We start from the raw sequence: 12,140 nt of genomic DNA on the forward strand, positions 1-12,140 counted from the left end.
GGTGCCATCTCAGTGAGGTCTGGATTTCACTCTGGGAATGGAGGATGGGAGCTTCTCCTTGGAGGCTCTCTCTCAGCGAGGGGAGATGGCGACCATTCCCCTATTCTTTGTGGTTATCTTTTGCTATGGACTGAATGCATTCTCTTTAAACTCATTTTTTGAAGCCTTAATTGAGAATGTAATGGTACATGGAGGAGGGGCCTTGGGGAAGTAATTAGCTTTATATGAAGTCATGAGGGTAGAACCCTTAGGAAGACAGAGGTGCTCTTATAAGAAGAGACACCAGAGCTTGCAGTCTCTCTCCTCTTGCGTACTTATAGAGAAGATGTCACATGAGCACACACCAAGAAGTGGGAAAGCGGGCCCTCACCAGAAACCAAATCAGCCAGCACTTTGAACTTGAACTTCTCAGCCTCCAGAACTGTAACACATTTCTGTTGTGTAGGCCACCCAGTCTATGGTATTTTGTTATGGCAGCCCGAGCAGACTAATACATCTTTCTTTCTTACTAGCCAATCCTTCAGTACTCCAATAACCTGTTGCACTGAACAAATCTCTACACACACTCTCTGTGTTCAAATTAGTGTATGATTTTTTTTTTCTTTCTGGACACACACTGGTAAAGTGAAGAGTAAGTCTTGTACAGCCAAACAAGGCAGAAAGTAATACAACAAAAGTGGGTCATGTTTAGTAGTGTTTTCACAGCCAGAGACAGAGGCAGACCATTACTCTGCTCTGATTTCTGGGAGCATCAGGCAGAGTAAAGTAAAAACCATGGTGGGACATGGAGCTTATGGCATGGGGACTAGTTGGGTCTTCTGGGTTTCCTGGAAGCACCATCTTTCAAATGATATATTGGTACCATTTTTATCACTTCTCCCCCACCATATCCCCACCACAATAATAGGTCACCATAGGACAGGTCCATCACCATTATTATGATCACAGAGAAGCTGTGGATTCCTGCCTAGAGAGGGCAGTTGCCCCACATCTAGAAAGATAATCAATTTGCCATAGCTTGCAGTATATAAATGCTGAGTAAAACGGCAAAAACCAAGAAAAGAGGACCCCTAACAGCAACAGCATTTGAGCACTGCAAGTAGAGTTTAACTCACTTGAGATTAACAAAAGGGCAACCTAAAGGATCTAAGGACAGGAAAAATAATGGAGAATTCAAGAGAGGGAAAATGATCAAAATGAAAAGGAAGATGTATATTAGAGCAAAGGTGACACATTATGGAATTATCCAAATTTCTTCAAGTATTATCTAATATCTGACGAGCACTTAAATACATGCTGAGCTTACAAATTTTCATTCATCTTTCATAAAAATATTCATTTAGGCTTTGAACTCATTGTTCCCTCTACACTGAACTTTTAACACCAACCAACTTGCATGGATCCTCCTTACCTTCCTCCACATGTCATCTCCTCCAAGACTCCCTAACTGCCCTGCCAGCAAAACCACCTTCCTAGTCATTTGATCCAGATTGTTCATTCATATTTTTTTTAATAGGACTTATTGTTCTCTGATGTCATGTACCCACTTTTTGCTTGCTTTGTCTCCCCAGTAGGATGTAAGCCTCTTGAGGTCAAGGACTTGATCCCTCTAGTTCACTTCTTTAACCTCAGTGCCTAGAACTGTGCCTGCTAACCAGCCCAACACACACTGACTAAATGAATGAGTGAATGAAAGAGTCAATGAATGAATTCTTGAGTAAGTAAACAAAATAATGTCAACATCAACAAACAGACTCAATACCAGCTAATACGTGAAAGTTCTGGTATTCTCATCCAGCTCATCTGACCCTAGAATTCATTCTCTCTACCACCATAGTATTATCTCCTAATAAAGGTAATTTAAATTTCACACCATTCTTTAGTTACTTTAATTACCAAATTTTGGTCTAAGATTCCCAATTAAACACTGTATTAAGGTACTCTCTGGAGTAGATGTGCTGGAAGCTTGGTGGACATCAGCAATGTCCAAATCATTAGCATCATTCCTATCAACAACTGTTGCCTAGTGGGCTCACCCCACTAAATAGGATGACAGAACTGTACATGGAGATGTCAAGGTTACATAATTACATGCAGTAGTCATCAACACAATTTTGTACATTTGTCCCATTGCATGAAATGCATCCTAGGTGGGATCTTTAAACAGTTAATTCTGGCAATAAGCATGAAATTATCTTGTTTTACCATGATATGAATTACAATATAATTCTAGAATTACATTACTGTAACTGAGGCCATCTGTCACACAGGAGACAGCTGCCAGGGCAAAAGGCTGAAACACCTTTAATGTAGCAGTATGGACAGTGACATGAAATTACTCAGACTCTCCAAAGATTTGTAAGGTAAAGCAGAATGCTTGAAGCTAAAAGCAAATATATTTAGCTTAGAAACTTCTAAAAAGTTAGTAACAAATACAATTGAGAGAACAGAAAAAGAGTTGAGTTGGGAGACAGAGATATTGATATATACTTTCAGAATCTGCTTACTAAGAATAATGTTGAAAGAAAACCATAAATATTACAGAAAATTGAGTTATTTAGTACTTTATCTATTGCAGAAAAAAGTTTCAAACAGCTTTGATTCACACACCAAGGAAAAGGCAGAGGTGAAACGAAGAAGTAACAGCCCCTTAGGTATCAGAGACACCTTATGTTCATTTTAATAGGGAAATAGGGGATAGGTTCTATGGCTTAGGAAGTTTTACTACCATTAAACTATAAATATATGATATTAAAAAGTAAACTATAAACTTAGCAACATGTTAGTACATTTGGGGGAAAGATGGCAAATAACATAAATAACAATTCAAGATATCTTCAAATATTTTGATAAACATTTAAATAAATGAACATATATTTTTTTCAAAAATTAAAGCATTTTACTAAATGAAATCAGTGAGGAGTGCTATTTTTTCCTTTGTTAACATGTTAACATTTGCACACATTCTCACTTTGCATGTATCACATTTTTTTCCTAAATCATTTGAAAATAGAGACATAATGACATTTCACTGCTGAAATACTTCAGTATGCATCTCCTTTGAATAAAGACATTTTTTCTTATATAGCCACAAAGAATTTTTAAAAATCTCATCCTACGGGATATCTCAAATCCTAAAGGAATATGTGATAACTTAAAACCTAACTCTTGATGACAAGAATTGCTACTGATAGGTTCAGTACTTCCTTACTTCAGTACACAAGCTCTGTTGGCTTGGAAACAGCTATTCTAAGCCAACAATATTTCTATATTTCTAGACACTATTAATTCCATTATGTAAGTTACCAGGTAACCTTTATTATTTTTAAATTATCATTGGGTAATTCTTCAGGAAAATAATATCTAATCAGTTTTTCTGCCTTTCAGAATAAAATACCCTTCTATAAGCCTCTGTCAGAAAGTTAGATATTGGTATTCTCTATCCCTGGTGGGAGGATTCCATGGAAATACTCTAGCTGAATGTCTTTTATACAGCACATACTCCTTCAGAGTCAATGCAAGTTTCTGAAGCCAAAAAGTTGCACTGAGGGAGTGAGAGTAGGAAGCACCATATTCATTTATTTTTGTTACCACCTGTAATGTTGTAGAAGCTTATATGAAGACAGTGATGGAATTAAGATTCAGAACTAATTTCCTTACACGTAGTTCATATTGATGTACTATTTCATAGACAAAGCCTCCATAGATTGGATAAATGTATTTGTGAAGGCATTTTTAATTGTCACTATTACTACAGATATAAGAGCTCAAAATATATCATGGCAACAAATTTGAAAGTTGCATTCTTTAAAATAAAAAGTCTAATCATAGACCTTATCTGTAATGTATCCCAATAAGACAAAGACTTTACATATAAAAAGGTAAATTATGTTACTCTTCAAGTGTCTACTTGGATAGGTACATTGGAATAATGAAACAATAATTAAGGCATCTGTGATAATGTAATAGAGGAGCCCCATCACCTTTATTGGTAAAGAATCCGTCTGCAATGCAGGAGACCCCGGTTCGATTCCTGGGTTGGGAAGATCCTCTGGAGAAGCGCTAGGCTACCCACTCCAGTATTCTAGGGTTTCCCTTGTGGCTCTGCTGGTAAAGAATCTGCCTGCAATGCAGGAGACCTGAGTTCGATCCCTGGGTTGGGAAGATCCCCTGGAGAAGGGAAAGGCTACCCACTCCAGTATTCTGGCCTGGAGAATTCCATGGACTATACAAGTCCAGGGGGGTCACAAAGAGTTGGACACGACTGAGCTACTTTCACTTTCACTATTACCTTTATTAAACTGATCTATCCATCCTCTAGCAACTTTGAGTATTGCCTGCTAAGAGTTCACAGTTGTCTCCTTCTCTTAAAAATTACGTTGATTAACAAGAGCCATCTTGGTGGGAAATTTACATCTCTTTGGGTCTGCCCATTGCCAATAACTGACTGATGTGTGTTAAGAAAAAAAGGTTGTTCCTTTATCTCCAGTAGGAACAACAGTACAGGGCAGTCAATGCTCCAGAGCGTCTGTGTGTGGATCAGGCCAAGCTTAGAGGTTAACTGTGACCGCCTCACTCAGCTCTCTCCCCTGTCCTGCCCTGCTTCCCTCCCTGTCTCCCTCCCTTTTAGGTTTTCCCTGAAGAGCGCTCCTTTAGTCAATTGTGTGCATCAAAATCTTGTCCTGGGCCCTGTTCTAACCAATCCAGTCTAACACAGATTTATATATCCATGGAGCAAGAACTACCTTCATTCCAGTTTCTGTCCTCGGGGCTGGAGACATCAAGACCTACAAGGCATAGCCCTTGTTTTCAAGGAGCTCACGCTGTCATCGAAGACACAGATAGAAACTGAAAGCACAACAGAAATGCAGTGATAAAGGGCTGCACAGAGCTACTCAGGAATATGTTCCATGAAGAGAAAACATTTGAGACGTTTGTCAGAAGGGAGCCATACAGAGAACTGGCAGAAAGATATTTAATTTGGAGACGAACATGAACCCAAAGGAACTTCGCTATGGCTCAGATGGTAAAGAATCTGCCTGCAAAGCAGGGGATCCGGGTTAGATTCCTGGGTCAGGAAGATCCCCTGGAGAAAGAAATGGCAAACCACTCCAGTATTCTTGCCTGGGAAATCCCATGGACAGAGGAGCCTGGCAGACTACAGTCTATGGGGTCACAAAGACTTGGACATGACTGAGCAACTAACACACTCACATGAAAGCAAAGTCACAGAAATAAGAAATAGCAGAGTTTTGCAGGAAATACAAATGGCTCTGTGGTGTACAAACAAGTTTAAAGAAGGAAACAGCAAGAGATGGGAGCAAGAAGTGGGCAAGGACAGACGGTGGAGGTACTTTTATGGGATGCAAAAAGTACGACAGGTTCTTGGAGACCATCTCATGTTTTCAGATGTGCTATGCTGGCTAAAATTTAAGGCAGGCATGTAAGGTAGAAGGTTTTAGCCAGGAGAGTGATGTTACTGAAGGTCTGAATTTGGGCAATGGTAGTAAAGAAGGAGAAACGGGTGGATCTGAGGAAGATTTAGGAGGTAAAGTTGGGAGGAGTAGGTGAATGACAATAAAAGCATCAAAGAAGAGGCATTACGTTAGTTTACTCTGCAATTCATATCTTTCATCAGAGACTGATAATTGACTATTCCTGTCCAGTGGCGGGATCTGTGAAACGTTTTTTTATAATGCCTTCATTTAAAATTTTCAGGCAATGAAAACATAATGATTTTTAAAATGACTCACATACCTAAATGTGTTTGTGTGTGTGTATTCTTTTTATTTTTATTTTTTACAATTCTTGTTATGTATTTATTTATTTATTTTGTTGGTTATCGGTCTTTTTTTTTCATTTATTTTTATTAGTTGGAGGATAATTACTTTACAATATTGTAGTGGTTTTTGCCATACATTGACATGAATCAGCCATGGATTTACATGTGTTCCCTGTCCTGATCCAATGATCAAAACTAAATACCTGACATATTTGTATCACTTGTCTCAACCTCTAGTGTGCTTGGAAAAGGCAAGCTTGAGACATGACCATGGTTACATGGTGTTGGCCATGCACGTACAAAGAACAGAAAGGCTGAGGCTAGATTTTAATGAGGCGAATTCTGCTCTTTACCTGCACTGGCTGCTACTCTTTCCAAATATGAACTTTATAAATTGAAACCTGGCAATGTTTCAATCCTTCCAAGAAAGAAGCAGAGATGTCCCCAAAGTTGTCAGCAGCAAGGGTTGCAGCAAATTATGTCATAAATTAACCTTTATAGTATATGTTGTTTCACACAAAGTTTTGTTTGCATCTCTACTTTTTGGATAATGTTTCTCTGATGTGGGATATTGCCAGATTCTTGTCTTTAAAATACACACACACACATGTGTGTGTGTGTGTACACAAACATTGTAACACTTTTGGAAGAGCTCATTCACATATGTTGGAGAGATTTGTGTGGGTATTAAGAACTGAGGTTAACTCAAGAGACTGTCAATTATCAGGAATCCAATTTCCAAAGCCTAGAAGTTATCATCTGCTACATTCTCAATGTTAGGTCATCTCCAGGTGGGAGTGGCCCTTGGTCAGGTGTTATCAAACTTCTTCTAAGATATGGTCTCATCTTTATCAGGGGACAGGTGATGGATGCCAAGGCAAGTAGGATCCAGGTAGCATAGTTAATCCTCTGTCATACCTTAGCCTTCACATTCTAGAAGGTGTTTTAGATACTAATATACAAAACCCCGTGCATTGCATAACACACACTTGGTAAGAATTTATTCTTAAGACTATTTGTATTCTTATGATTAAAAAAAAGAGGAAATTATAAGAATATTTTCATAGTTTCATAACCTTTCCTTTGGTTTAATAAGTTTCTTTTCTCAGCTGAGATCATAATTCCATAAAAAGTTACATCATGATGTTTTACAGAATATTTTATAATAACTACATAAAAGTCCATAATAGTTTTACATATAATTTACTTAGCTCTTTGGCTATTAGACTACTTAAAGTTTTCCCCCTGTATTTGACTGTTCTAAATATGTGATAAAATAACTTAATATGCAGTGTGCTGCAAACTTCCTCTCAAAAAAAATGTATAATTTCCTCAGGAAATAATTCCTGAAGAAAAATTACTGGATCAAATAATACATTTTTAAAGGCTTTGTAGGAAATTTTAAGATTTTTCAAAAACTGTCTCATAATCTCCTTTCATAATAGCCATCTAAAGAAAGTCAAAGTGGCTCAGTCGTGTTCAAATCTTTGCGACCAAAATGGACTATACAGTCCATGGAATTCCCCAGGCCAGAATACTGCAGTGGATAGCCTTTCCCTTCTCCAGGGGATCTTCCAAACTCAGGGATCAAATCCAGGTATCCTGCATTGCAGGCAGATTCTTTATCAGCTGAGCCACAAGGAAGCCCATAGTGATCTAAATAAGTACATATATCACTTTATGTGCTAAGATTGTATTAACTCCTATGCACTATTTGTTAAATTGAGCACCAAGGTATAGTTTGCAACCTTTTGTGTCTCTATTTACAAAAATATAGCATCATCAGAAACATCACTCATATGATAACTGAATGGCAATGTTGTCACAGCTATCATGTATCAACTCTGAGTTCAGTTCAGTTCAGTCGCTCAGTCGTGTCTGACTCTTTGAGACCCCAAGGACTGCAGCACGCCAGGCCTCCCTGTCCATCACCAACTCCTGGAATTTACACAAACTCATGTTCATTGAGTCAGTGATGCCATCCAACCATCTCATCCTCTGCCAGCCCCTTCTCCTCTTGCCTTCAATCTTCCCCAGCATCAGGGTCTTTTCAAATGAGTCAGCTCTTCACATCAGGTGGCCAAAGTATTGGAGTTTCAGCTTCAACATCAGGCTTTTCAATGAACATTCAAGACTGATTTCATTTAGGATGAACTGGTTGGATCTCCTTGCAGTCCAAGGGACTCTCAAGAGTCCTCAACACCACAGTTCAAAAGCTTCAATTCTTTGGTGCTCAGCTTTCTTTATAGTCCAACTCTCACATCCATACATGACTACTGGAAAAACCATAGCCTTGATTAGATGGACCTTTGCTGGCAAAGTAATGTCTCTGCTTTTTAATGTGCTGTCTAGGTTGGTCGTAACTTTCCTTCCAAGAAGTAGGCATCTTTTAATTTCATGGCAGCAGTCACCATCTGCAGTGATTATGGAGCCCCCCAAAATAAAGTCTGTCACTGTTTCCACTCTTTCCCCATCTATTTGTCATGAAGTGATGGGACCGGATGCCATGATTTAGTTTTCTGAATGTTGAGCTTTAAGCCAACTTTTTCATTCTCCTCTTTCACTCTGAACCTCTGACTTAATTCATCACACACAGTTTTCTCTATTTAAAATTATTTTTATTCAACATTATAATTTTATCCATTCACTCCTGTATACATTTTCAATGAAAGACCTGGTTAATTTCACTTTTTGTATCTCCACAAAACCCTCTAGTCGGACCACAAAAAAGGATATGGGCATACGAATAGGTCCAAAAGTGTCACCAGTTTCAGGAATTTTAGACCTTTGTGACATGTCTTGGACACTGGATTAAATATCAACATGATGAGCAACAAACCAAACAGAGATCAAATTTTCTCTCTTTCCCATCTTAGAGACACCTAACAGGAAAGATGCACTGGGCGGCAGGACAGGCACCCTGCAAACCAGTACTTAAAATTTGTGATTGGAGCATAGTTGCTTTACAGTGTTGTCCCAATTTCTACTGCACAGCAAAGTGAATCAGTCATATGTGTATATATTCCCTTTTTTTTGGACTTCCTTCCAATTTAGGTTACCGCAGAGCATTAAGTAGAGGTCCCTGTGCTACACAGGAAGTTCTCATTAGTTATCTACATTACAAATAGTATCAAGAGTGTATATACGTCAATCCCAATCTCCCACTTCAGCCCTCCTCTCTCTTTCCCCTTGGTGTCCAGAAGTTGCTCTTGATGTCTGTTGCAATTTGATCCTTAAAAGAGAGTAACAAGGCTTAAGGCACATATTTACTTACATTTTGTTTTAGAGGATATAACTGAATAGACTTCTATTTTTTATTCTTGCAAATAATAAAAGTCCTTAAATTTTAGCACAATTCCAAATGAGCTATTGTTTGAAGCAATGAAGACACAAAATCATGTATTAGAGTCCAGATCATGTTTCAGTGTGTTTCCACATTTGTTATTGGCCACCTACTACATGTGACCCATAGTCCTACAGCAAAGATTATTGAGGCTAGTGTTGACCTTTGGAGAAGGCAATGGCACCCCACTCCAGGACTCTTGCCTGGAAAATCCCATGGATGGAGGAGCCTGGTAGGCTGCAGGCCATGGGGTCACTAAGAGTCGGACACGACTGAGCGACTTCACTTTCATTTTTCACTTTCATGCATTGGAGAAGGAAGTGGCAACCCACTCCAGTGTTCTTGCCTGGAGAATCCCAGGGACGGGGGAGCCTGGTGGGTTGCTGTCTATGGGGTCGCACAGAGTCGGACACGACTGAAGCGACTTAGCAGCAGCAGCAGCAGCAGTGTTGACCTTGAGGAAATCATCTTTTAATAGGCAAGTACATGTCACAAACTACACATAACACAAGGCAGAATGGAGAAATGCTACGAGTAAAAGCAACATTGTTGAGGAAACAGAGAGTCAGAGGTTTTGTTCCATATCAACCCAGAACTGGTTTCTATTTTGCAAGCAAACTAATGGAGGAGAAATATACAATGGGGAAGATCAAAAAGAATTTAAGAAGGAGAAGGAATTTTAACTGTGCCTCAATTCAAAATGATAACTGGGAAGAGAAAAATGCCAAGTCAACGAGATATCTCAGATAATAAAGGGTGAGGTTCTAAAACAGTGGGATGGTGTAGCGAGAAAGGTAAAAAGGTAACAATAAGATCATAAAAGTGGGATGAACAAGACAGCAGGCAAAGGAAGTTGAACTTAATACTGAATCCCAGTAGATGACCAATTTCAGTGTGGATCAGCATCATCAGGAGGAATTATCAAAAGATGATTTGTCTTTAAAAATTTTGTATTATTATTATTTTTTAATTTTTTAACATTTTAAATAAAATGTTATTTATTGGGGGTATAGCCAATTAACAATGTTGTGATAGTTTCAGGTGATCAGTGAAGGGACTCAGCCAAACATATACATGTATCCATTCTCCCCCAAACTCCCCTCCCATCCAGGCTGGCACATAACACTGAGCAGAGTTCCCTGTGCTATAAGTAGATCCTTGTTGGTTATCATTTTAAATACAGCAGGTGTGCATGTCCATCCCATACTCCCCAACTATCCCTTCCCCCATCCTCCCTGCCTGCAGCAACCATTAGCTCATTCTCTAAGTCTGTGAGTCTTTTACTGCTGTTTAAATAAATTCACTTGTGTCATTTCTTTTTAGATTCTGCATAAAAGAGACATCATATGATATTTCTCTTTCTCTGAAAAGACAGATTATTTGGCTTTACCATTAGTGCTTCGATTCAGAAGGTGTTGATTGGTAACTGAGAATTTGCATTTCTGAAAAGTCTTGGATGATGTTTCTGTGATGACACCTTGGACAGTCACAGCATCTATTCAATGTAGACAGTGGAAAATATCCATGAATGAAGTGGTTTGATCTACATTTTAGGAAGATAACTCCAGTGGCACTATCAAGGATAGATGGAAGGAGACAGCTAGAAACAGGGAGGTCATTTAGAAAGCTCTTAAAATAGTGAGTGAGTGATAGTCGCTCAGTTGTGTCTGACTCTTTGCAGCCCTATGGACTGTAGACTGCTGGGCTCCCCTGTCCATAGGATTCTCCAGGCAAGAACACTGGAGTGGGTTGCTGCTGCCTTCTCTAGGGGATCTTTCCAGGGATTAAACATGGGTCTCCTGCATTGCAGGCAGATTCTTTACCATCTGAGCCACCAGGAAAGCCGTGTACACCAGGGAAAATAGTAAAGATGAAGTAAAGAAGTGGGAGACATCATAGAGGTGGAATCAACAGGATGGGGAGGCTGATCAGACAGGATAGATGAAGGAAAGGAGTAGTCAAGGGTGACTTTGAAGTTCAACCCAGGATTCCTCAGAGGATTTTGGCATCATTAAAGGAAATAAGGAGTAGAAGCAGGTTCAAGTCGGCAGATGACAAGTGTGGTGGGGGTAGAAGACTCATTTGTTATCTTCCATCACATTTTTGGCATTTATCACAGGTGTTTATACAGAAGAATGCATTGTTTGCATTGTCTAGTTTGTGCTACAAAAGCGCTTCTGTGTATCTCTTTCATATTGTGAACTCTGCTGGGTGTTAGATTCCCCTAGAGTTAGAGAAACATTCAAGAGAAATGGGAATGAAGTCTAGTGTGTATTTTAATATGCATTTATTTTCATATGAATAATATCACAGAGATTAATTGTCTATTTGATTAACTTCTTGCAGAGATTTTGGGGAAAATTAAACACACACAGTTTGTATATTGCTCCTTCAAGTGAATTCTAAGTGAGAATTTTATAAAAGGTTAGAGCCATATTTTTTTAGTGATGCTGAGTCTATTTTTATCACTGTAGAAGTCTCATGAAAATACATAATATGCTGTACACATATTAGCTTTACACAGAACTATCTGGATATTCACCTGCATTTATATGTGCAATCTATCATGAAGGGAATCTATTGACAGACTATATTTTATTCAGGGTATTATAAGCAAGTAAGTATGTGTACCTGCTGCATGATCTTTGTTTCTCATGTGTAAAAACAGCAGTTCCACTTTATTTGTGTAGAATTCCTTCATTTACATAGTATTTTCATAAACACTATCAGACTGCAGCAAGAAAGAAAGTGGTAATAAATTCAGGGAAAAAATCATGGGGGATATTTTTGTATTTTTTCATGTATACTTAAAGAGCCAGGAACAGAAAAAAAAATAATAATTATCAAGGATAGAAGGTTTCCTTGAACCTTAAAGTCTGCTTTCCAGATATTTTGTTGGCATATTCCCTGCTTCTCTTTAAATAATCAAAGCAAGTTTAGATAGTAGGAAATTACATTGATTCAGATTTGGTTGTTTTGGGTTTTGTTTTCCCTGTCTTTGAGAGTGTAGTCTCT

General features: G+C 38.6%; 1 protein-coding gene across 1 annotated transcript in view; it reads right to left on the reverse strand.

Annotated features, from left to right (window-relative positions):
• Positions 1-12,140, reverse strand: part of IL1RAPL1 (interleukin 1 receptor accessory protein like 1) — a 1,385,702-nt gene that overhangs the window by 658,497 nt on the left and 715,065 nt on the right. The gene's annotated exons all lie outside the window — the stretch shown is intronic.

The sequence above is a fragment of the Cervus canadensis genome, chromosome X (genome assembly GCF_019320065.1).
Source record: "Cervus canadensis isolate Bull #8, Minnesota chromosome X, ASM1932006v1, whole genome shotgun sequence".
Taxonomy (NCBI): domain Eukaryota; kingdom Metazoa; phylum Chordata; class Mammalia; order Artiodactyla; family Cervidae; genus Cervus; species Cervus canadensis.